Raw genomic sequence first — 27,611 nt, 5'->3', positions numbered from 1 at the left:
AACTAATATAACACTGTATGTCAACTATAATTCAACAGTAATTTTTTTAAATTAATGGTTGTCTTGGGATGGAGTAATGACTAGAAAGGATCACAATAGGGAGAGCTGGTTGGTGGTGGCACAGATATTTGCTTTGTGGTAAATAATTGAGGTCTACATACTTGTTCCATGCACTTCTCTCTGTGTTTAACAAAATAGATTTTCTTAAGTTAAAAAATAGGAACTGTAAGACAAATACAGGATTTTACATAAAAGAAACAAAAAGTTATATTTTTAGGGTGCCTGGGTAGCTCAGTTGTTAAACCTTCAGCTCAGGTCATGATCCTGGGGTCCTGGGATTGAGCCCCACATAGAGTCTGCTTCTCCCTCTCCCACTCCCCCCTGCTTGTGTTCCCTCTCTTGCTGTATCTCTCTCTGTCAAATATATAAATAAAAAATCTTTAAAAAAAAAGAAGTTATATTTTTAAAAGATAATACAGAAAAGAAAAACAGAAATTCAACAACTCAGTAGATAGGTTTCATAGTAGATTAGATACTGCTGAAGAATGAGTTAGTGAATTTGAGGACACAGTAGCAAAAGTGACCCAGAACCTAGCACAGACACATAGAGAAGAAAACAAAAAAGAGACATTTAGAGAGATGGGTGAAAAACTCCAATATATGCTTAATGGGAATGCCAAAAGAATATAGCGAATGGGCAAAAGATCATAGTTGAAGCAGTAGTGGCTGCAGATCTTTCAGAATTAAAGCAAACATGAATCCTTGGATTGAAAAAGCACACCAAGTCTTTCACAGGATAAAGAAAATAAATCCATATCTAGATACATTGGAATGAAATAAGAGACCAAAGAAAACAAGAGAATCCTAAATCATACAGAGAAAAAAGATTAACTGCAAAGGACAGATGACCAGACCAACAACAGACTTCTCATCAGCAACAGTAGAGGAGACAATGCAATAATAGCTTCCAAGTTTTGAAGGAAAGTAACTATCATTCTAGAACTTTATACTCAGCTCTATCATTCAAGAGAGAGCAAAATGAAGACATTCCAGATAAGCTAAGAAATTTATTATTCATAAGCCCCCACTGAAATACATACTAATAATCTTTCTTCTTTCAGCAAGGAATAAAATAAACCTGGAAAGGAGGAGGAGAATGCAAGAAATGTATTAATTATGTACTAAGAATGAGTAAAACACTTGGTAGCCTGAATATCTTTTGTTGGCTCTCCAGATCTTCCCTACACCTTTCTTCACTCTGTTAAGTGTTTTGGAGGCTATATCAAATAAACCCCCTTGTCCTCTGGCTTGCAATTGGGTTTTGCCAATGTGAAGCCCTGATAGGAAGCTGCAGAAAGAAAGGATGGTCATGTCAGAACATACATTCTCCTGGCAGTGTGATCCTTGGCTGGGTGTATACCTTGAGGTCACTGCTTCTCTCAAGATAGCCCTGTATGCACAACGTTCCTTTCAGCTTTTCATGACTGCTCCTCCCCAGTTCCCTTCAGGCCTAGGAGTGATAAAACTCTGGTTGTTACCAGCTCTAGCATATTATACTATCTTTTGTGGGTTTCTTAATATCTACCCATATGTACTCATTAGAAATAGTTGCTTTAATTTATTTGTTAACCTCTCCTTGAATTATCCTAATTTGAATGTGTAATTTGTTTTCTGTTAGGAGCCTGGGAAGGTGGTAAATTTAAGTAAGCATTGACTGTGAAATAAAATAAACTGAGGAACTTAAAACCATAATGGAATCAAACCATTAGACAATACAGCACAAAAGATGAGAAGGGTGAGCTTGAAGGACAATTAAGGAGTTTAATATCCTTGTTTTCCTTAGAAGGAATAAAGAGAATTGGTGAACTTTTTTTTAAAAGATTTTATTTATTTATTTGACAGAGACACAACAAGAGAGGGAACACAAGCAGGGAGAGTGGGGGAGGGAGAAGAAGGCTTCCCGCTGAGCAGGGAGCCCAACGTGGGGCTCGATCCCAGGACCCTGGGATCATGACCTGAGCTGAAGGCAGACGCTTAACAACTGAGCCACCCAGGTGCCTGAGAATTGGTGAACTTTAAACTTTTTTTAGAAAAATAAAGAGGCAGGATAAATACTTATTATTTTTAGAGTAAAAATCTCTCCAATTACAGACCAATATCCCTGATGAACATGGATGCAAAAATTCTCACCAAAATACTAGCCAATAGGATCCAACAGTACATTAAAAGGATTATTCTCCACGACCAAGTGGGATTTATTCCTGGGCTGCAAGTTTGGTTCAACATCCGCAAATCAATCAATGTGATACAATATATTAATAAAATAAAGAACAAGAACCGTATGATCCTCTCAATAGATGCAGAAAAAGCATTTGACAAAGTACAGCATCCTTTCTTGATCAAAACTCTTCAGAGTATAGGGATAGAGGGTACATACCTCAATATCATAAAAGTCATCTATGAAAAACCCACAGCAAATACTCTCAATGGGGAAAAACTGAGAGCTTTCCCCCTAAGGTCAGGAATGCGGCAGGGATGTCCACTATCACCACTGCTATTCAACATAGTATTAGAAGTCCTAGCCACAGCAATCAGACAACAAAAAGAAATAAAAGCCATCCAAATCAGCAAAGAAGAAGTCAAACTCTCACTCTTTGCTGATGATATGATACTTTACGTGGAAAACCCAAAAGACTGCACCCCAAAACTGCTAGATCTCATACAGAAATTCGGTAAAGTGGCAGGATATAAAATCAGTGCACAGAAATCAGTTGCATTTCTATACACCAACAACAAGACAGAAGAAAGAGAAATTAAGGAGTCAATCCCATTTACAGTTGCACCCAAACCATAAGATACCTAGGAATAAATCTAACCAAAGAGGCAAAGAATCTGTACTCAGAAAACTATAAAATACTCATGAAAGAAATTGAGGAAGACACAAAGAAATGAAAAAACATTCCTTGCTCATGGATTAGAAGAACAAATATTGTGAAGATGTCAATGCTGGGTGCCTGGGTGGCTCAGTCGGTTAAGCGACTGCCTTCGGCTCAGGTCATGATCCTGGAGTCCCGGGATCGAGTCCCACATCGGACCCCCTGCTCAGCAGGGAGTCTGCTTCTCCCTCTGACCCTCTTCCCTCTCGTGTTCTCTATCTCTCATTCTCTCTCTCTCTCAAATAAGTAAATAAAATCTTTAAAAAAAAAAAAGATGTCAATGCTACCTAGAGCAATCTACACATTTAATGCAATCCCTATCAAAATACCATCAACTTTTTCAAAGAAATGGAACAAATAATCCTAAAATTTGTATGGAACCAGAAAATACTCCGAATAGCCAGAGGAATGTTGAAAAAGAAAAGCAAAGCTGGTGGCATCACAATTCCGGACTTCAGGCTCTATTACAAAGCTGTCATCATCAAGACAGTATGGTACTGGCACAAAAACAGACACATAGATCAATGGAACAGAATAGAGAGCCCAGAAATGGACCCTCAAATCTATGGTCAACTGATCTTCTACAAAGCAGGAAAGAATGTCCAATGGAAAAAAGATAGTCTCTTCAACAGAGGGTGTTGGGAAAATTGGACAGCCACATGCAGAAGAATGAAACTGGACCATTTCCTTACACCATACAGAAAAATAGACTCAAAATGGATGAAAGACCTAAATGTGAGACAGGAATCCATCAAAATCCTAGAGGAGAACACAAGCAGCAACCTCTTCAACCTCAGCCACAGCAACTTCTTCCTAGAAACATCGCCAAAGGCAAGGGAAGCAAGGACAAAAATGAACTATTGGGACTTCATCAAGATAAAAACATTTTGCACAGCAAAGGAAACAGTCAACAAAACCAAAAGACAACCAACAGAATGGGAGAAGATATTTGCAAATGACAGACAAAGGGCTAGTATCCAAAATCTATAAAGAACTTATCAAACTCAACACCCAAAGAACAAATAATCGAATCAAGAAATGGGCAGAAGACATGAACAGACATTTCTGCAAAGAAGACACCCAAATGGCCAACAGACACATGACAAAGTGCTCAACATCACTCGGCATCAGGGAAATCCAAATCAAAACCTCAATGAGATACCACCTCACACCAGTCAGAATGGCTAAAATTAACAAGTCAGAAAACAACAGATATTGGCGAGGATGCGGAGAAAGGGGAACCCTCCTACACTGTTGGTGGGAATGCAAGCTGGTGCAGCCGCTCTGGAAAACAGTATGGAGGTTCCTCAAAAAGTTGAAAATAGAACTACCCTACGACCCAGCAATTGCACTACTGGGTATTTACCCCAAAGATACAAATGTAGTGATCCGAAGGGGTATGTGCACCCTGATGTTTATAGCAGCAATGTCCACAATAGCCAAACTATGGAAAGAGCCAAGATGTTCATCAACAGACAAATGGATAAAGAAGATGTGGTATATATGTATATATAAAATGGAATATTATGCAGCCATCAAAAAATGAAATCTTGCCATTTGCAATGACATGGATAGAACTAGAGGGTATTATGCTAAGTCAATCAGAGAAAGACATGTATCATATGATCTCACTGATAGGAGGAATTCTTAATATCAGGAAACAAACTGAGGGTTGCTGGAGTGGTGGGGGGTGGGAGGGATGGGGTGGCTGGGTGATAGACATTGGGGAAGGTACATGCTATGGTGAGTGCTGTGAATTGTGTAAGACTGATGAATCACAGACCTGTACCTCTGAAACAAATAATACATTATTTGTTAAAAAGAAGAAGAATCAGAAGATAGTAGGAAAGGAAAAATGAAGGGGGAGGGAATCGGAGGGGGAGACGAACCATGAGAGACGATGGACTCTGAGAAACAAACTGAGGGTTCTAGAGGGGAGGAGGGTAGGGGGATGGGTTAGCCTGGTGATGGGTATTAAAGAGGGCACATTCTGCGTGGAGCACTGGGTATTATGCACAAACAATGAATCATGGAACACTACATCAAAAACTAATGATGTAATGTATGGTGATTAACATAACATAATAAAATTTAAAAAAAATCTCTCCAGATGTTGAGTTGCAAAACCTTATTTCAATATTTTAGACTTCTTCATTTCTTATACTACTTAAAACTCAATACAACCAACATTGAACATATTATCTTCTTTCCATCCCTAAATTAATCCCTATCTCTGGGCAGTTCTTGAGTCTTGGTCATCTTTAACTTCTCTCCCACACCACCCACAGCCCTGCCAGGACAGAGGATTTTCCTTATTAAATGCTCCTTGAATCCAACCCTTTGCTACTCTTACACGGCCACTGTCCTACTTCATTTCTCATGTTCAGACTCACCTCCTCTTTAGGCCTGACCCTGTTCCAGTCCCTGTTTGTGTCCTTCTCACCTACACCAGACAGACAACAGCACTATGAGGAAGCAGTTAAGATGACACAGAGGAAGTGTCTCCTGGGAATACGACCCAATTGTTGAGATATAATCACATCTTAGCAACCAAACCTAGAATGTTTACCGTGGAACTAACCCACCAGCTCCTATTCTAAAGAACCTAAGGTGGAATAGAGCTTCCCCTCCCCCAAATATGACTCCTGGAGAGAAATGGCTTTATTATAACTTCTTCTTTAAAATACCTGCTGCATAGTAGCTATTCAATAAATGTGTTGAGAAAATAAATGAGTGAATGAATTATTATTTTAAACTTGTTATGTCAAATCAAAGGTGTGCACAGGGTTTATATATATTTACCATGGCATTATTTATCTATAAGTAAAAATTCAAAATTCTCTTGACACCCAACAATACACAGATACCTTACAGTTCATATATTTGTACAGTCATTAAAATTAACTTTGTAAAATAATATTTAATGACATGACAAGATATTCATATACATTAAGTTAAAAAAAGACAAGTTACAAAAAGTGTGTATAATATTGTTTTATATATATCCAACTATATATTATATATATACATGTAACCAGAATATACATATGTGTCTATATACACACACACATACAAATGCACAGAAAAAACTGGAAGAATATACATCAAAGTGGTAACATATCCAGATGGTAGATTTATAAGGAATTTTTATTTTCTTCTAAGGACTTCTTTATAAGTTCCATGCAGTTCAAAATAAACATATGTTACTTTTGTCATCCAAAAAATGTTATTCTTAAGTATGTTCTTTTAAAAATGTAAAGTGATGACTTAGAAAATGGTTTATTAAAAGCAAGGAGGTTTATAGAAAAAAGCCTAATTCAAGTGACATCAGCAAATATTTTTTAGCATTGTCTATACGATGAGTGTTGTGAGGGCATTCGAGATAAATCTAACATGATTGCTGACCTCAAAGAACTTAGAGTGAGGGGCGCCTGGGTGGCTCAGTCGTTAAGCATCTGCTTTAGGCTCAGGTCATGATCCCGGGGTCCTGGGATCCAGCCCCGCGTCCTGCTCCCCGCTCTGTGGGAGGCCTGCTTCTCCGTCTCAGAGATGGAGCAGGGAGCGGGACGCGGGGCTGGATCCCAGGACCCCGGGATCATGACCTGAGCTGAAGGCCAACGCTTAATGACTGAGCCACCCAGACGCCCCAATAAATAAAATCTTAAAAAAAAAGTACCAAGAAAATTCAATGGGAAAGAAATCGTCTTTTCAACAAATGGTGCTGGGGCAATTGGATAACCTAAAGGAAAAAAAAATTAATTTGGGCCCCTACCTGACACCATACACAAAAATTAGCTCAAATGGATTACAGGCCTACATGTTAGAACAAAAACTTAGGAGAAAACATAAGAGTAAATTTTTGTAGTCTTATGTTGGGCAAAAAGCAAAAGCACAAGGAAAAAATAAAATGGCAAATTAAAAACTTTGGCACTTTGAAAGACAGTCAAGAAAGTGAAAAGACAACCCATAGAATAGGAGAACATATTTACAAGTCATATAGATATATGCGACTTATATCCTGAAGACTCTTACAATTCAATAATAAGCACAAATAACTCAATTTAAAAATGGGCAAAGGATCCGAACACACATTTCTCCAAAGAAGATATATTAATGACCAATAAGCACATTAATAACTACTCAACATCATTAGGCAGTAGAAAATGCAAATCAAAACCACAATGAGCTACTACCTCACACCCACCAGAATAACTATAGTCACTAAGACAAATAACAAGTGTTGGTGAGAATGTAGAGAAATAGAAGTCCTCATACATTGCTGGTGGAAATGTAAAATGGTGCAACCACTTTTTTGGAAAATAATATGACAGTTTCTTAAAATGTTAAATATAGAATTATCATAAACCAAGAAATTTTACTTTGAGTATCTGCCCTGGGAAAATGAAAACATATGTCTTCACAAAGACTTGTGCATAAATGTTCATAGAAGCACTATCCACAAGAGCCAAGAGGTGAAAATAATTCAAATGCCCATCAACTGATGAATGGATAAACAAAGTGTGGTATTTCTATGCAATGGAATAATATTCAACAATAAAAAGAAGGAAGTACTGAGACATGCTCTCTTATGCTCCATGAAAGAAGTAAAACACAAAGGAATACACACTGCATGATTCCATTTATAACAAATGTCCAGGATAGGCAGATACACAGAGACAGAAAATAGATTAGTGGTTGTCTAGGGCTGGGGGTAAGAATGAGGAGGGACTCTAGTAAGCATGAAGTTCTTTTGGGGTGATAGCAATGTTCTAAAATTAGATTTTGGTGATGGTTGCAAAATTCTATAAATACGCTAAAAATCATTGAATTGTACACTTAAAATTGGTGAATTTTATGGTATTTAAATTATACTTCGATAAAGCTGTGAATTTTTTAAAGTATTCTTTTAAGATTTTATTTATTTGAGAGAGAGAGAGAGAGAAAGAGCATGAGTGGGGGGAGGGGCAGAGGGAGAAGGAGAAGCAGACTCCCCGCTGAGCAGGAGACCGATGTGGAGCTCTATTCTAGGACCCCGGGAACATGACCTGAGCTGAAGTCAGATGCTTAACTGACTGAGCCACCCAGGCGCCTCAATTTTTAAAAATAGTTTAAAAAGAAATATGTCTTATCACTAGCGCCAAGACTGTGGTCTCCAAATACCATTCCCCACTAAAAGAAACCAGGACTTCTTGGAGAAATTGTTGATTCCAGGTCTGGGAACAAGAATGTGTAAGATAAGCCTGGAACATATTGCCACCCTGAAGAGCAAGGAATCTATCAAAGATTATTAGGATAATGTCAACAAGTCTCAAGAGCCAATTTAAAGAACCCCTTCTGGCCAAAGATGAGACATTTTAAACACTAGTGAAGATAATAATTACGATATATTGAAATATATCAAAAGGTAATAATTATAATGTATTGAAATATATCAAACATATCAAATATACTAATTTACATGCCTGAGTTCATAATGATTCTTAAAGGGGAAAAAAAGTGGTTACCTTTGAAGGGTATTAAAAAAAACACATTATTTTGAAAAATGGTAAATAAACAGAACAAATCAAGCAATTATTCAGGCTTCTCTAGATAAATTGTACCACTGGGTAACAAAAACAGTTTATAAGTGGCAGTATCTCTTTATAGAAGTATGCCAGCTAATAAAAGAAGAAGCAATGATATAATAATACCACCATTTTTCAATTCATAATTAATTAATGGGTGCTAACATCACTAAAAAAAAAAAGAGAGAGAGAGAACCAGAAATGACATACCTCCTCCTGATGGAAGAACCTAGCATAATCTCTGTTGCCCACCCCCATCTCTAATCTGAATCTGATCAAGCTTCCAGAACAAACTACTAATTTACAGTATATACAAAGAACAAAGGAACATGTTAAACAATTCACAAGGCTATAGTTAGCAAAATACAAAATGTGGGAAAACAGACTTGTTCCTTCAATAACTAAATCTCAAGGGAGAAAAAAAGAGATGAAAGGGGAAATCAAAGTTCAAAAAAAGCTAAGACACAAATCAAACAATCATAAAGTAGGACTTTATTTGGATCCTGGCCCAAACAAACACACTGTAAAAAAAAATATGAAATGATTGTAAATTTGGAGATAGCAGAATATTTGATGATATTAAAGAATAATTGTGTGGGTGGTTGGTGTGATAATGGTATTGTGTTTATGTTTTTTTAAAGAGATCTTTTCTTTTACAGATATATATTGAATAATTTATGAATGAAATTATATGTCTGGGATTTGCTTCAAAATAATAAGGGAGAGGGAGAAATGGGTGGGAGTATATGTGAAACAAGACTGGCTATGAGTTAATAAATAGTGCATTTGGTGATGGGTATAGGAACGCTCATTACACTATTTTCTTGACTTCTGCATATGATTAAAATTTTCCACCATAGAAAGTTTTTCTAAAAATCTACTTCATGACTTCGTAGAGAGTAATAAATAAGATAATTATATAGAGTGCTTGTAACCATGGTTGACAGATAACCTTCAAACATTGTTTTTAACTTTTATATTCCATTTCAATTAATCACACCAAAAAGCATATTATTTAGACCAAGAGCCATGGCCCACATGACTTTGTCCACCTGGTAATAACTGAATAGTGCATTTGGTGATGGGTACAGGAAAGTTCATTACACTATTTTCTTGACTTCTGCATATGATTAAAATTTTCCACAATGGAAACTAAGCTCCCCCAGGCATTCCCTATTACATCCCATTTCCCATTCTTCATAGCACTTCCTACTATGTGAAATTATTTGTTTATTGTATGTATCCTCCCACAAAAAGGTAAGTTCCATGAGATTGGGAAACTTGCTCATCTTGCTCATTACTGTATTTCTGACCTGAATGAGGTCCCCAGGCCCTGCTTATTAAATAAAATGAACAAATGAATGAGTTGCCGTATTTGCTCTGTGCTTCCTCCCCCGAAATATCCCTCCGCCTCTTCCCCTTCCAACTTCTCCCCAAGGCCTTCGGAAAAGCTCTGCACTACAAAAACTTCCCTCTATCCTCTTCATTGAATGCCCTTTTCATCTCATTTCCTTGGTGGAAACCCAACAACATGATTCCTCCTGTCCACTCTCCAGTGGAGCCTGCTCGTTTTCTCCCGGGCTGCACGACCCAGGGTCAGACACTGCACTACTTTCTCCCTGTCCCCAGCCCCATCGCCACCCACACCTGCGTTGGGCAAGCCTCTACTCATCCAGTTGAGCCTCAGTGTTATTGCTCTAGGAAATCTCCCTTGGTCCTCTGGCCCATACTGCTGCTGTCCAGGTTATACGTCCCACCCCACCGAATGTTCTCACCTATGAAAGCATTTTTCACACTATATTGCCACTATCAGCTTATCTGTCTCATCCTTCATCCCCAACCCCCCTAGGCCATAAGCTCTGTGGGGGAAGGAACTTATCCCTGTGCCTGCACATAATGGGCTGTCCATAAACATGTATTAAGTGAAAGAAGTCAGAAGCTCTTCCAACAGTGAGAGAGACTAAGCATGGTGAGACCCAACAGGAAGTCTCTGTCACAGAACCAGTGAGAAGTGGTAAGAGTCTAGACTGGGGGAGTATGGCAGGAACAAAATGGAGAGCTGGACATGATGCCCCATACTTGTCAACGACACATAATCTTTCTCGCCCGATCTCTCTTCCTCCCTTCTGTTCACCTATCAGCTGCCACCAGCACTCACCCCCACCACTGAAGCCGGAAACCTGGGAGACCTCTCCCCTCAGCCCACTCCATCTAATCAGAGACCAAACCTCATGCCCAGCCCGCCTTCCCACCCCCACTGCTTGCATCTTCGTTCAGACCACCATCACCTCACACCCTACCTGTTTTAAGTAAGTCTTAAGGTCTGCCCTTGCTACATCCCTCTGGTATCTCTCCTCCACACAGCTAGAATGAACTTCTTTAAAGTGCAAATCTGAGTGTGTTATTCTCCTAATTAAACCCCTCTGATGGCTTCTCATTTCTTTCATGGCTCTAGTCTTCAGCATGGCAGCGAAGGATCGCACTCCATGATGCATGAACTTCCCGAGGCTTTGCCCTGCCCCTTCCCTAGCAACTTTTGCCCATAGTGAGTATCATGCTTACCCTGGTTTCCCTGCCTGGGATGTCTTTCCTGTCTGTGTACACTGCAAAAAAAACCCATCATCTTTCTTTTTTTTGTTTTGTTTTGTCTTGTTTTGTTTTGACAGGAAATAGGATTTATTGGTGGGCATGAATAGGGAGGGCACAGTGCCGAGGTTCTCACGAGTGTAGAGCCTGCCATCTGTCCAAGGGACCACGATTAGGGATGTATTTGACCAACAGCCATCTGGGATGAGCTGCTTTTCAGCTACCATGTCTTCAAATTCCTCTGCATTAAACTTAGTAAAGCCCCACTTCTTGGAAATGTGGATCTTCTGGTGGCCAGGGAACTTGACCTTGGCCCTTCATAGGGCTGCAATCACATGCTCCTTGTTCTGAAGCTTGGTATGGATGGACACGATGACTTGGCCAATATGGACCCTGACTACTGTGCCCTGGGGTTTTCCAAAGGCACCCCGCATACCTGTCTGGAGCCTAGATTAGAGATAACATGAGGTGAGACATCAATGTCCACTGGAAAGGGCGGTCTCCAATGTCCCTTAGGGCAATCCTTAGGGCAACAGGCTGCATACACTACCAAGGAGGCTTTGTTTGCAGCCATTGCACCCTGGGCCCCCATGGGGAAAGAGCAGAGTCAGTTTAATTGGCTGCAGACCCATCATCTTTCAAGACCCAGTTCAAGCATCTCCTCTTCTGAGGTGCTTTTTATTTTTATTTTTTTAAGATTTTATTTATTTATTTGACAGAGAGAGAGACAGCAAGAGCAGGAACACAAGCAGGGGGAGTGGGAGAGGGAGAAGCAGACTCTCCGCTGAGCAGGGAGGCCGATTCGGGGCTCTAGCCCAGGACCCTGGGATCATGACCCTAGCCAAAGGTCATAACGACTGAGCCACCCAGGCGCCCCTTTGAGGTGTTTTTTAATGCCCCTATTGTCCCCACCCCTCCTTGAGACACAGCAGTCCCCCAAAGAGCCTTCTGCCTTAGCACCTCACCCCCTGTTTGGCACTGTATGCATTTCCATGGCTGTCTGACTCATTTAAACCATGGGCTCCTCCAGAGCAGGGACCATATCTTAGTCAGTTTTGCAACCCCAGTGCCCAGCACAGAGCCCGGCACGTAGTGGGCACTCAGTAACCACTGGCTGGAATTCTAGGAAGCGCTAAGGTTACACCTGGGTGGTGGGGGTGGGGGCGGGGGGGTGATCTGCTGCCCTCTCCTGGCAATCTGAGGCATTGTCCTAACCACAGACACCACCCCACCCGGCAAAAAAAAAAAAAAAAAAAAAAAAAAAATGTGGAGGTAGGGGAAGCTGCAAAAGGGGAGGATGGAGACTGGATTGGACTGAGGTCTTGGTGGAACACCTTTATCAGCTCCCACACAGTTCCCATGTCCATGCAAGCTAGGATGCAGAAGCCAAGTCAGTGCTACCAAAGGAGGGCATATCCTTAGAGTGGATCTGTCCCCCCACCCAAACTATAAACTCTCCAAATTATACCATATTTGTTTCCCACTCTGTCCTGTTGTTGTTACTATTCCTGCTGCTTTCATTCATTTTAGTAGGCGATCACTAATTTTTTCCTCTGATGTTATGTTTTTTTTCTTGTGCATGGGAAGACTGAATTTGACCACTAGTTTCTCTCGATTTTAACTCAGCTTCCCACTGGTAGGAGGTGGTCTCTAGTGTTCTGGGTGTCTCAGCTTTCTGCCAAAATCCAACCACGAATTAGGATCTCCCACCCCTCACTCCTTCCACAGCTTCAACAAGCCATGTGACATCATGGCAGGGGAGGGCGGCTCTCGGCAAGGCATTACCTCACTCCTCGTGGGGCTGCAGTCTTATTTTCTGTATTTTGACATGTGGGAAATTGCCTAACACCTAACATGAGAAATGGACTTGGGGAAGGAGCTTGGGGCTGGAGATGGAGGTTTGTGAGTGACATGCACCCAGACAGGTAAAGACTCAGAGCAGCTAAGATCGCCCACCTGCAGAGAAACATCACCTATTACTCATCTTGGAGTCCTTAATGTTTATCATACAAGATACTCACTAAACTTCCAGTCTGTTGAAATATTGAAAGGAGAGTACACACACACACACATGAAAGAAAAAAGGGATTAGGGACCAGAAGCCCAGTTTCTGACAGTGTAAAATACTAGTGCTGGCTGATAGGTTTGCCCTAAATTTAGGAATTGATACCACTAGAAAGGAAATGTCTTTTTCCATAAACAAATGTTCTCTTCTGGGCTCCCAAAGAACTCCTCCTCACCTCTTATTTAGTTCCAGTCCAGTCATCCTACCCCTCAAGAGTTTACTGAACAACTTTTGGAATGGCATCATAAACACTGTCTTCGTGTAGACCAGCACCTGTCCCCAAGTGGTTTACAATATATTTGGTGAGATGTGGCACAAATGAAGAAAGGTTGCTCCCTGTCCTCAAGAAGCATGCCATCTCACTGGAAGACAAGGCATCCATCCACACTTGCCTTTTCAGAATGATTAGAGGACCACATAATATACAATGAAGTAGTACACAGACAATCACTGGACACTGAACATGTGCAGTGTAGAAAATAAGTATTATTTAGGTGGAGCTATCAGGGAAGGCTTCCTGGAGGAGGTTGCATTTGAACTGCCCTAGGCTAGGTAGAAGTAGAAAAGAGAATGGAAAATTCCTTGGCCAGGGGTCTGGAGGTAGCCTGGGTTCGGAACGGGACGGAAGTCTTGGTCCCCAGAGCTGGGTAGATGCGGTGTGATGGCTGTGCCACCAGAGCCAGAGAAGTAGAGAAGACAAAAGTGCATAGCTTTCAAGACCCCAGCCGGTATGTTTTGGCTCCTTCGCAGAAGGCCACCCTCCAACAAACCCCATGGCCCTGCTGGTATATTGAAATGCTGCGGGGCTACAGTGAAGGGTGGACAAGGCAGACAGCACCGCTTCTGAACGTCCTCAGTAAGGCCCGTGCCAGTTCGGAAGAAGACTGACGCGGCGGGGGGGGGGGGGGGGGGGGGTCATCCTGGGCAATCTGGAGAGCCAGAAGGTCCCAGACAGATGAGATGGCTGTGACCTCCCAGAGCCCCCATCCCTCATGAACAGGATCCACTTCATTCGCAGAACTGTGCAATGCTGTGTTAAAATAATAGTCATGAGCATGCCTGGTTCACGTTGCACCCAGACAGAGTGAGAGAGACTGGGAAAGTCTTTTCTCCCCATTGCCTGTTTCATCCCAGTCCCACCGCCCCTGCCCCATACTTCCAGCGAACCACTCAAACGCTCCAATCTGAGTGGGTTCTCAAGGCCAAATTCCTCTGCTTGCACCACATAACCTCATGTCCACTCTCCAACACACTCTACTCTATCTGAGACCCATCCGCTCTGCGCAGCAGATGCTCATGTCCACTTTGGGTCAGCTTTCTTGTGCCGTTCTCACCTCCTGAACACCCTGCTTCCTCCACTCAGAACAATATGGTAGAACCAAAAACAAGATGGCTTAGAAGCAGAGAAAAAAGACTTAGAATCATTCCATAAACCCTGAGTGCTGGCACACCTCTATTCTAACAAATTACTGCAAACTTGGTGACTTAAAACAATACAGATCAATTATCTTTTTTTAGAATCTTTTAAGATTCTATTTACTTATTTGAGAGAGAGCATGAGCAGGGGGAGGAGGAGCAGAAGCAGGCCCCCCCCACTGAGCAGGGAGCCTGATGTGGGACTCGATCCCGGGACTCTGGGATCATGATCTGAGCCGAAGGCCGATGCTTAACCAACTGAGCCACCCAGGTGCCCTACAAATCAATTATCTTACAGTTCGAGGTTAACAGCCTAAAATCACTTTTGGCTTTCGGCTCGGGGAGGCAAAGGTGCAACTTTCTTCGGTCGTCCCGAATCCGGGTTCATCCGACACCAGCCACCTCTGCCATGCCACCTACGTTTTACCACAATGAGATCAAAGTCGTGTACCTGAGGTGCCCCCGTGGCGAAGTCGGTGCCACGTCTGCCCTGGCCCCGAAGATCGGCCCGCTGGGTCTGTCTCCAAAAAAGTTTGGTGATGACATCACCACGGCAACCGGTGATTGGAAAGGTCTAAGGATTACAGTGAAACTGACCCCTCAGAACAGACAGGCCCAGATTGAAGTGGTACCTTCTGCCTCTGCCCTGATTATCAAAGCCCTCAAGGAACCACCAAGAGACAGAAAGAAGCAGAAAAACATTAAGCACAGTGGAAATATCACTTTTGATGAGATTGTCAGTATTGCCCAACAGATGCGACACCGATCTTTAGACAGAGAACTCTCTGGAACCATTAAAGAAATCCTGGGGACTACCCAGTCTGTGGGCTGCAATGCTGATGGCCACCACCCTCATGACATCATAGATGACATCAACAGTGGGGCGGTGGGATGCCCAGCGAGCTAACTACAAAGGAAAGTGTTTCAATAAAGGATCATTTGACAACCAACAAAAAAAAAACAACAACAACAAAGGGCACCTGGGTGGCTCAGTCGTTAAGCGTCTGCCTTCGGCTCAGGTCATGATCCCAGGGTCCTGGGATCGAGTCCCACATCGGGCTCCCTGCTCAGCGGGAAGCCGGCTTCTCCCTCTCCCACTCCCCCTGCTTGTGTTCCTGCTCTCGCTGTGTCTCTCTGTCAAATAAATAAATAAAATCTTTAACAACAAAACAAAACAAAAAAACCACAGCCTAAAATCAGTCTCACTGGGCTAAAATCAAGGTGTCAGCTGGGCTGCTTTCCTCCTGGAGGCTCCAGGGAGAATCTGTTTCCTTGTCTTTTCCAGTTTCTCAAGGCTGCTTGTATTCCTTGGCTTGCAGCTCCACAGCACATCAACTTCTGCTTCCATCTCCACCTGTGATGCCGACACTCCTACTTCCGTCTTATAAAGACCCTTGTGATTACATTGGACCCACCAGGATAATTTCCCCATCTCAAGATCTAAGGTAACATATTCATAGATTCTGGAGATTAGGACATAAACATCTTTAGAGGGCCATTATTCATCCAGCTTCCCACAGCATGATACACACACACACACACACACTCCCACTCACAAATCAATAAGACAATTTGATTTTTTAAGATAGATAAAAGATCTGAACAGACACTTCACCAAAGAAGGTATACAAAATGGCAAATAAGTACACAAAAGATGCTTAACATCATTATTCATCAGAAGAATGCAAATTAAAACCACAGTGGTATTTTACTGCCTACCCACTAGAATGGCTAAAAGATTAGTCAGTGTGGCAGGGATGCAGAACAAATGTAACTCTCCTACATTGCTGGTGGAAATACGAATTGGCATAGCCCCATTTAGAAAACAGGTTAGAAGTTCTTTATAGTCAAACATATATTTACCATCTAGCCTAGCAATCCTGCTCCTAGGTATATATACAAGAGGAATGAAAAAATATTTCCAAACAAAGAGTTGTACAAGAATATCCCAGCAACTTCATTCCTAGTAGCCACAAGCTGGAAACAACTTAAATGTCCCTCAACTGGTGAACAGATCAACTGTGGTATATCCATACAGTGGATACTATTCAGTAATTTTTTTAAAAAAGAACAAATTTCTGGGCGCCTGGGTGGCTCAGTTGGTTGAGTGACTGCCTTCAGCTCAGGTCATGATCCTGGAGTCTCGGGATCGAGTCCCACATCGGGCTCCCTGCTCGGCAGGGAGTCTGCTTCTCCCTCTGACCCGCTTCCCTCTTGTGCTCTCTATCTCTCATTCTCTCTCTCTCTCAAATAAATAAATAAAATCTTTAAAAAAACTAAAAAAATAAAATAAAACAAATAAAAAATAAATAAATAAAAAGAACAAATTTCTGATACACACAACATAGGTAAATATGAAAAGCATTATGCTAAGTGACAGAAGCCAGACATAAAAGATACCTACTGTATAATTCCTTTTTGTGAAATTCTTAAAGAGGCAAAACTATGGTCAGAGGAAACAGATTAGTGGATGCCAAGGGCCTAGGAGGAAGGCTGCTTGGGGTTACCCGTAGAGGGGCATAAGTTTGGGGGATGATGGAAATATTCTATATCTTAACTGTCAGCCCAGCTGACACCTTCGCTGTCGCATGGCGATATATATTTATCAAACTTACTAAACTATGCACTTAAAATTGGTGAATTCAAGCACATGTGAATTATACCTCAATAGAACCCAGGGGCGCCTGGGTGGCTCAGTCAGTTAAGCATCTGCCTTTGGCTCAGGCCATGATCCTGGGGTCCTGGGATCGAGTCCTGCATGGGGCTCCCTGCTCAGCAGGGAGCCTGCTTCTCCCTTTCCCTCAGCCTCTCTCCCCTGCTCGTGCTTTCTCTCTCTCTCTCTCCCCCCAATAAATAAATAAAATCTTTTAAAAAATAGAACTGATTTTAAAAATCAATTGCATGGAAAAAATCAGTTGCATGAGAGAAAGAAAGACTGGAGAATAGGAATGGAGAAAACAAGTGTTTTCAAGCGGCAGCTGAATGAACCAGGGAAAGGCATGCCATCAAGAAGGACATTGTGTTGGGGTTAGAAGAACCCACCAACGAGCGCTGTGAATTGTGCAAGACTGTTGAATCACAGATCTGTACCTCTGAAACAAATAATGCAACATATGTTAAGAAAAAAGAAAAAGAAGAAGATAGCAGGAGGGGAAGAATGAAGGGGAGTAAGTCGGAGGGGGAGACGGACCATGAGAGACGATGGACTCTGAAAAACAAACTGAGGGTTCTAGAGGGGAGGGGGGTGTGGGGATGGGTTAGCCTGGTGATGGGTATTAAAGAGGGCATGTTCTGAGTGGAGCACTGGGTGTTATGCACAAACAATGAATCATGGAACACTACATCAAAAACTAATAATGTAATGTATGGTGATTAACATAACAATAAAAAAATTTTAAAAAAAGAAGAAGAACCCACCAACAAGGAAGAGTGGGTTTGTTGCCTCAACTTTCAGAGAGGGTGAGTGACAGATGTTAGAAACGCACTTCTTTGTTTCATGAATAAGAAACGGAAAAGAAATAGAAAGCTAAGAACTGAGCAGAGAAGCAAAGAAAAGAATGCAAGTGTCTTAAAGACTGACAGAGTCCAGGAGCAGGTTCTACCTACAGGAACTCTTAAAACATTACCCACAAGGAGAGATGAAGCTCCAGCCATTCTTTTAAACCTCTCAAACTGCTGCAATCTGAGAAGGGAATAGATGGACAGAAAGCCGATAAGCAGTTGCCAGGGGCTGGGGTCTGGGGAGCACTGCGAAGTGATAGCTAACGGGTACAGGGTGCTTTATTGAGGGGGATGAAAATGTTCCAAATTGGTTGTGCTGATGGCTGCACATCTCTGTGAATATACTAAAAGCCACTGAATTTGCACACTTTAAATGGTGAATTGTATGGTGTTTAAATTCTATCTCAATAGAGCTGTTACCAAGAGAAATCAACTGCATGTTTGCAATGTGAATGTATTTAACACCCCTTATACCACGCACCTAAAAATGGTTAAAATGGTAAATTTTGTTATGTATATCTTACAATAATTAAAATAAATAAAAACAAAAAATGATTGCATTCCATATACTGAAAACAAATGATTAGAAAGTAAACTTTTAAAAATAGAATTTGCAATAGAACCAAAACCAAAAAAAAAAAAAAATACCTAGGAATAAATCTAATAAAAGAAGTACGAGACCTCTACACTGAAAATGTGAAACATAAAACACTGCTGAAAAAATTAAAGAATACCCCCAAAAATGGAGGAATGTATCATGTTCATGGATGGACAACTCAGTATTTGAAGATGTCAGATCTCCCTAATTTCATTTATAAATTCAGTGGAATCTCAATTAAAATCACAGCATTTTTTAAAGATATTGACAAGGTGATTATAAAATGTATATGAAAAAAATCAAAGCACAGAAAAACCAAGGCAATCTTGAAACAGAATAATAAAACTGGATGACTTACACTACCAGATATCAAAACTGATTTTAGAGCCAAGGCAACTAAGATAGGAAGGTATTGGCACAAGAATAGATTAGCAGACCAATGGAGCAAAAATAGAGTCCACAAACAGACATGAACATATGGTCACATGGGACAGGTGACAAAGGAGCTCTAAAGCTACAGCAGTGATCAGGACAGTGTGATACAGACTAAAGAATAGACAAATAGATCAATGGAACACAACAGAGAGCGCAGAAACAGATCCACATAAATACAGTCAGTTGATCTTTCACAGAGGAGCGAAGGTGATACGGTAGAGCAAAGACAGCCTTTTCAACCAGTGGTGCTGGAACAACTGGACATCCACATGCAAAAACATGAAGTCCAGACACAGACCTTAAACCCTTCACCAAACTAACTCAAACTGGATCACAGACCTAAACGTAAAAGGCAGAACTCCAAAACTCCTAGAAGGTAACACAGGAGAAAACCTAAAAGACCTTGGGTACGGCGATGAGTTTTTATACAACACCAAAGGCACAATCCATGAAAGAAACAATGGATAAACCGACTTCGTTACAATTAGAAACTTCCGCTCTGCAAAAATCAATGGCAAGAGAATGGAAAAACAAGCCACAGGCTGGGAGAAAAATAATTGCAAAACACAACTGATATTGGACTGTTGTCCAAAATATACAAAGAACTCTTAAGACTCAACAGTAAGGGGCATCTAGGTGGCTTAGTCGGTTAGGCGTCTGTTTTTGGCTCAGGTCATGATCCCAGGGTCCTGGGATTGAGCCCTGCATCAGGCTCCCTGCTCAGCGGGGAGCCTGCTTCTCCCTCTCCCTCTGCCGTTCCCCCTGCTTGTGCTTTCTCTCTCTCGCTCACTCTCTCAAATAAATAAATAAAATCTTTTTTTAAAAAAGACTCAACAATAAGAAAACAAACAAATCTGATTTTAAAATGAGCCAAAAACCTTGACAGACACCTCACTGAAGATATACAGATGGCAGATTAGCATATGAAAAGATGCTTCACATCATAAGTCACAGGGAAAACAAAATTAAAACAAGATCGCCCTACATACCTACTAGAATGGCCAAAATCCAGAACACTGACAAAACCAAATGCTGGTTAGGATGTGGAGCACTAGGAAAGAGAGTTCCTATTTGTCACTGGGGGGAATGCAAAACACCCGCTTTGCAATCTGGTTTGGCAGTTTACAAAACTAAACATACTCTTATCGTACAGTGATTCACCCAACGGAGTTTAAAACTGATGTCCGTACAAAAACCTGTATGTGGATGTTTAAGACAGCTTTCTTCAGTTATTCAATAAACTGACTACTGTTGTTCAATAACAGTATCATTGCCAAAACTTGGAAGCAGCCAAGACGTCTTTCAGCAGTGAGCAGGTAAGCAAGCTGTGGTACATCCCTACAATGCAAAATGATTCAATACTAAAAAGAAATGAGCTATCAGCCATGAAAAGACATGGAAGAAATTAAATGCGTATTACTGAGTGAAAGAAGCCAATCCGAAAAGGCTACATACATACTGTATGATCCCAACTATAAGACATTCTGGAAAAGGCAAAACTATAGAGACAGTAAAAAGATCGGTGGTTGCCAGGGATTATCAGGCGAGAGGGGGATGGACAGGCAGAACACAGAGGATTTTTAGGACAATAAAACTACCCTGTAGGTTACTATAATGGCAAATACAAGTTATTACAAATTTGTCCAAATCTGTAGAAAAGTACAAGCCCAAGAGTGAACCCTAGTGTAAACTATGAGCTTTGATTGATAGTGACGTGTTGATGTAGGTTCACTGATTGTAACAAACGTACTCTTCTGGTGAGGAGTGTTGATCACTGGAGAGAGGCTACAGTAATGGGCGTGAGGGTCAGGGTCTATGCGAAATCTCTGCGCCTTCTGCTCAGTTTTGTTTTGAACCTAAAACCACTCTAAAAAGTAAAGTCTATTAAAGAAAATCACTAATCATAAAAAATACATTAGTAAATTAAACTTCATTAAAACTAACACATTCACCAAAACATACTATTATGTGAGTGAAAAGGCATGCCACAGACCAAAAGATTATTGCGATATCTGTCAAAGCAAATCTTACCTAAAATATAGAAAGAAACGCCAAAACTAATAACAAAAAGATAGACAATGTAATCCTTTTAAATGGGCCAAAGATAAGAACAGGTACTTCACAAAGATTTGAATGAGCTATCCAGATGGCCAATAAGTATATGAAAAGGTATTTGACTTCATTAATTATCAAGGGAATACAAATTACATAGCACTACATCCTCCAGATAAGCTAAATTTAAAAGGACTGACGATACCACGTTTTGGCAGGAATATGCAGGAACTGGAATTCTCAGACACTCTTGGTGGGAGTGTAACTTGATACCACGATTTCAGAAAATTGGCAGCATTACCAAAGCTAAGTATAAGAAAAACCCATGACCCAGCAATTCCATTTCTTAGGTACATACGCAACTGAAATGAGCACTTGTATCTCTAAAAGTCATGTATAAGAATGTTCATAGAATAGGATGCCTGGGTAGCTCAGCCGGTAAGCACCGGCCTTCAGCTTAGGTCATGATCCCAGGGTCCTGGGATCAAGTCCCACGTTGGGCTCTCTGCTGACACCTTCTCTCTCTCCTCTCCCTGCCACTCCCCCTGCTTGTGCTGTCTCTCAAATAAATAAATTTTTAAAAAACCTTTTTTAAAAAAAAGAATGTTCATAGAAGCTTTGTAATAATAGTTCAAACCTGGAAACAACCCCTATATCATCAACAATGGATTGGATAAGAAAATTGTGATATAATTATACAATCAAATATTATGTAACAATGAAAGTTAATGAACTCCTACATACAATAAAATGGATGAATTTTACAGACATAATGTGGAATGAAGGAAGCCAGTCCAAAAAAAGTACATACTGTATGATTCGTTTTGAATGATGTTCAAACACAGAGGGAAATAATCTATTGTGGGGGCGCCTGGGTGGCTCAGTCATTAAGTGTCTGCCTTTGGCTCGGGTCATGATCCCAGGATCCTGGGATCGAGCCCTGCATCGGGTTCCCTGCTCAGCGGGAAGCCTGCTTCTCCCTCTCACGCTCCCCCTACTTGTGTTCTTACCTAAAACATCGCTGTGTTTGTCTCTGTCAAATAAACAAAATCTTAAAAAAAAAAAAAAAGAAGAAATAATCTATTGTGATAGAAGTCAGAAGAGTGGTTACTCCTGGAGATTATTATTGCCCCAGTGGGACATAAGGGAGGCTACTGGGGTGCTGAAATGTTCTACCTTGATGTGGGTGGTAGTTAGGTATATACATATACATGCAAGAATTTATTAAGCTATACATTTACATATTTTTAAAAAGTAAATATTGTTATCCATCTTTCAGAATGCCTGGGTGGCTCAGTCAGTTAAGCATCTGCCTTCGGCTCAGGTCATGATCCCAGGGTCCTCGGATCGAGCCCCGCATCGGGCTCCGTGCTCTGCAGGAAGCCTGCTTCTCCCTCTCCCCCTGTTTGTGCTCTCCCTCCCTCTCTCTTTCTCTGGCAAATAAATAAAATCTTTTAAAAACAAAATATATTATTATCCACCTTTCAAGATCTTTCTCAAGTTCTAGCTCTTTCTGAGGCATGCCCAGAATACTTTTCCCCTTACCAGATCTGGGCATTTTTGCATTCTAAAACAGGGCCACACCAGTCAGCCCTTAGTGTTGCTCTAACTTCTCTGTGTAAGCACCTCAAGGGTAGGATAATTCTGTCGTAGACTCTAGGCACTCCACAATCCCTACTGCTGACCTTGGAACCCAATACGTGCTCAGTAAATATCTGCACACCCACTGGCCATTTATAGGAAGCTTTGGTGGCAAGCATTAGCGGGCACCAGTCTTGAAGACGGGCTGAGGGATGTTCTCCACACCCTGTCTTTCCTTCCCATGGGAAAGAGAGGCTAGTTGGGATCAAGTAATTGATCAATGAAGGAGCAAACCAAGAACCCCTTTATAAAAGGATACCTTCTCTCCAGAGGTGTATGAGGCTCCGTCTGGTCTATCCCAAAATCTGTGTGAGTATTCCCACCTCTGGCTAGGGCTTCGTGAGGAAATTAAACCTGAGGAAGTAAGCCCAAGGAAATACCAGATAGTTCCCCTGCAGGTGGCTAGTTGTGGAGAGGTTAAAGGTCACCATGTGAAAGGTTAAAGAGAGAGATGCTCTGAATACACATTTTGGATAAATGTGGAAGGAATAAATACTAAAGTCAATTTTTGACTAAACTAAAGCTATTACCAATATTGAACGAATTTCTGGAATACAAGAATAAATCCAAACTCTCATATAATGTTTTTATTATTACAACTTAAACATTTAAAAATGTTAGCAGACCCATTATAGAAGTTTGACCCTGTACTGAAGGAAAAATAATTTAATTTCTCAGTAATGACAGCTGCTGGGTTGCTCCTGTGGTTATTACAGTGCACATATACAATATTAAATATACATTTACTTTCAACCAAGGACAATGGAGGGCAAGATTTTATTTTTCTCAAACGACAATCCTCATTCTAGTTATGTTAATTAGACAGGATGACAACCTACACAAACACCTGATCTTTAATCACACTCAAGTTTGGGAAACTAGAAATAATGCCAAAGTAAGTATTTGCCTATACGATCCCCTGAAAAACAAGGCCAAAGCCAAATTTCAGTGCCTCCGTAGATATAGAAAGATGAAGACTGGCTGCCTTTTGTCACCCTAGGAGCAAAACAAAAAATATATATATTTATCTGTGGTAGGAAATTAGATTTTATGTTTAAAAAGAAGAACAACTCTTTCACTTAGCAGGACAACCACTAAATATTCTGTTCTATCCCCAGAGAGATCAGATAATGATGGAGCCCAAGGAAACATGAAGACCAAATCCTTATCTTCACAGGGCTCCCAGTCTTTTTGGAAAGACAAAATGTCAGCACACAAAGATACTATGAGTTATATTAGATAGTCAGATTCATAATTGTTAAAGAGCAAAAGGTACAGATATGATTTAACATCAGGAAAGAAGCATTCCCCTGGAAATGACAGAGCAAACCTTTGTCCAGACCAGCGGCTCTCTATCAGAGGGCCAAAAACGGGGTCCAGCAATCAACGGGCTGAATAAATAAGACGTGGCACCCAGAGTGATTACCACTTACCTACTTACTATGTAAGCTTTAAGTATTTCACACCTAATCATTTAATCCTCAAAGAAAACCCCTCTGAGTTGGTACTAGCATGATTCCCATTTTAGAGCGCAGGAAAACTTGCCCAAGGACCCACAGTGTGTTCAATGATGAAACTGAGAAATGTGAACCCAAGCCAGAGCTCAAGAACTTAACCTTTACACTATGCAGATCTCTTATGTGCAAATCTCACACAACGGTCTACAATTTTTCAAGTGTATGAAAATGGACGGGGCGGGGGGGCGCCTGGGTGGCCCAATGGGTTAAGCGTCCGACTCTTGATCTCAGCTCAGGTCCTGATCTCAGGGTTGTGAGTTCAAGCCCCACCCTGGGCTCCATGCTAGGTGTGCAGCCTACTTAGAATAAAAGTAATAATAAAAGGAAAGAACCAGTGATCACTGAAATAAGAAGTAAATAAATGTATGTTTCATGAACTATGGAGTAGCTGTTTTAGTCAGGAGTATAGGTGTCATTTTCTCAATCAAAAGACACTGAAAGTAGAAAGAAATTATGTAAGTGTCCTTAACATTTTTGGTATTACATTTTTAAAAATTCCAGTAGAATTATCACAGTAATGTTATATTAGTTTCAAGTGTACAATATAATGATTCGACAATTCTGTACGTTACTCAGTGCTCATTAAGTGTGCTCTTAATCCCCTCCACCTAGTTCACCCATCCCCCACCCACCTCCCCTCTGGTAACCATCAGTTTGTTCTCTAGAGTTAAGAGTCTTACTTTCTTTGTTCGTTTTGTTTCTGAAATTCCACATATGAAATCATATGGTATTTGTCTTTCTCTGACTTATCTCACTTAGCATTACACTCTCTAGATCCACCCATGTTGTTGAAAATAGCAAGATGCCTTTCTTTATGGCTAAGTAATATTCCATTGTATGAATATACCACATCTTTATCCTGCATCTATCAGTGGACACTTGGGCTACTTCCATAATTTAGCTTTTGAAAATACTGCTGCAATAAACATAGGGGTGCATATATCTTTTCGAATTCGTGTTTTCATATTCTTTGGATAAATACCCAGTGGAGTTTGCTATTACATTTTTGACACAAATCATACTGGTAACGTAGTAATCCTTAGGCTAGGTGGCATATTCCCAAGGTTCATCCTGTTGGTATGTTACATATGGTGTGTACGTGTACATGTACAAACACCCACAAATACTCATTTCACATACTTTTGAATGATTCAAATACATACATATATATGTGTGTATATATATATATATATATTAAATGTTTAAGAGCATTGGCAGTCAAAGAAGGTCAAAAAGGCAACTTTAAAAGACGGGAGGGTCTTCATGTCTGAAGGACAGGCCTAGCATTAGGGAGGTGAATTAGATGAGCTCGGGAAGGCTGATTTTGGCAATAACAAAGATTCTGACCACAGCATGCGTCATCTACAGAATAAGGTGGGTGATTTAAAAAAAAAAAAAAGTATGTTCTCTAGCAAAAAGGAAAAATTTTGGAAGGATTTTGAATGAGTGATTAATACCACTGGAAATAATTACATTGTTAAACATCTTTAATGGGAATACTAATTTAAATAGGCTTAGGAACAAGATCAGTCAGGGGAGGGAAAGAACAGAATATCTGTGTACTTTCTACTTTGAGTATGTGTAAGTTTTACAATCAGAAGAATATAAAGTGAAGAATTGGGGGGGAAAAATCTGGAAACAATAAGGTTCTGGTCTGGGAACTCAAGACCCCAGTGCCTACTGCCCCTCCCCTCTCCCTTCCACTTCTCAGCCCCTCCTGTACTCATCCACAGAACGGGTCAGAGCTTTTTCACTGGAAACCTTTCCCTCCTATCCTTCATCTTTCCCTTCCACCCTATCATTCTCCTCTCTAGTAGACTTGCACGTGCTTAGCACTCTGCCCCCCAAGTGTAATGTCCACCATTACACTTAACCACATTAATGACCATCATTCAGGAACCACCCACTTGAAGGTGGGCATTGTGCTAGATATCTGCCCGATGTTCCCTCTTTCTCAACCATCATAACTCCTCCCATTGACAAATGTTACTATTCCCAGAACCTGCTCCAGATCAAATAGTACGAGGGTGACCCAACTCTCCATGGCAAGTGCATCTTAAGCACTCAATATGTGCTAACAGAAACTAAAAGATGTAGACTTACACTACTTGCTTCCAATAAAGAAAAAGATATAGGGGCGCCTGGGTAGCTCAGTCGTTAAGTGTCTGCTTTCAGCTCAGGTCATGATCCCAGGGTCCTGGGAGGGAGCCCAGCATCGGGCTCCCTGCTCGGCGGGAGGCCTGATTCTCCCTCTCCCACTCCCCCTGCTTGTGTTCCCTCTTTCACTGTGTCCCTCTCTGTCAAATAAATAAATAAAATCTTTTGAAAAAAGAAAAAGAAAAAGATCTAGAAAAGCAGTCCTCTAAAGGTGAACTTTTCTTTTCCATCCCAACTCATTCCTCCAGATAATACCCAATGGTCCTAGCATCAAAAGAAACTCGCACAGGGGTGTCTGGGTGGCTCAGTCGGTTAAGCATCTGACTCTTCGGTTTTGGCTCAGGTCATGATCTCCGGGTCCTGCGGTTGAACCCACGGATGGGCTCTGCGCTCAGCCTTGAGTCCGCTTGAGATTCGTCCCCTTCCCTCTCCCTCTCCCAATTCTTGCCCCCAACTTCTAAAATAAATCAATAGATAAAAATCCTACCAAGAAAGAAAAGAAAAGAAAAGAAAGAAAAGAAAAGAAAAGAAAAGAAAAGAAAAGAAAAGGGAAGGAAGGAAGGAAGGAAGGAAGGAAGGAAGGAAGGAAGGAAGGAAGGAAGGGAGGGAGGAAGGGAGGAAGGGAGGGAGGGAAAGAAAGAAACTAGCACACGATGGGATAGCCAAGTGCATAAACCAACAGCAAGGTAACTGCCGACCCATCCAGCCAGCACCTTACCCACCACCCCTGTCTCCTGGAGTTTTGGAGAACCTCCACACTGTTACTTTTTACTCTACCAAGGGACCCATAGAAAAGAAATAGATTTGGGCGCCTGGGTGGCTCAGTTGGTTAAATGAATGCCTTCGGCTCACGTCATGATCCCGGGGTGCTGGGATCGAGTCCTGCTAGGGCTCCCCCTGCTCAGCAGGGAGCCTGCTTCTCCCTCTGCCTCTGCCTGCCAGTCCCCCTGCTTGTGCTCTCTGTCAAATAAATAAAATCTTTAAATAAGATAAAATAAAATGAAATCTCTCTTAAAAAAAAATAGATTTATCTCCTCTTACCCTCTAAGGGCATCCCCAGTCATCCAATGAGACATGTGTTAGTTGTGGCTAAAGTCATTTGCTGTAAATTGCTGGAGGAAACGGTTTTATTTCTTCCGCATC

At 41.1% G+C, this 27,611-nt stretch overlaps 1 non-coding gene across 1 annotated transcript; it reads right to left on the bottom strand.

Annotated features, from left to right (window-relative positions):
- Positions 1 to 11,580: 11,580 nt before the first annotated feature.
- On the bottom strand, positions 11,581 to 11,712 carry LOC113923257. Its single transcript, XR_003520256.1, has one exon. It is a non-coding gene; the product is annotated as a small nucleolar RNA SNORA70 (small nucleolar RNA).
- Between the last annotated feature and the right edge of the window lie 15,899 nt (positions 11,713 to 27,611).

This window comes from Zalophus californianus, chromosome 9 (genome assembly GCF_009762305.2).
Source record: "Zalophus californianus isolate mZalCal1 chromosome 9, mZalCal1.pri.v2, whole genome shotgun sequence".
NCBI lineage: Eukaryota > Metazoa > Chordata > Mammalia > Carnivora > Otariidae > Zalophus > Zalophus californianus.
This window is presented reverse-complemented; position numbering and strand designations above follow the sequence as displayed.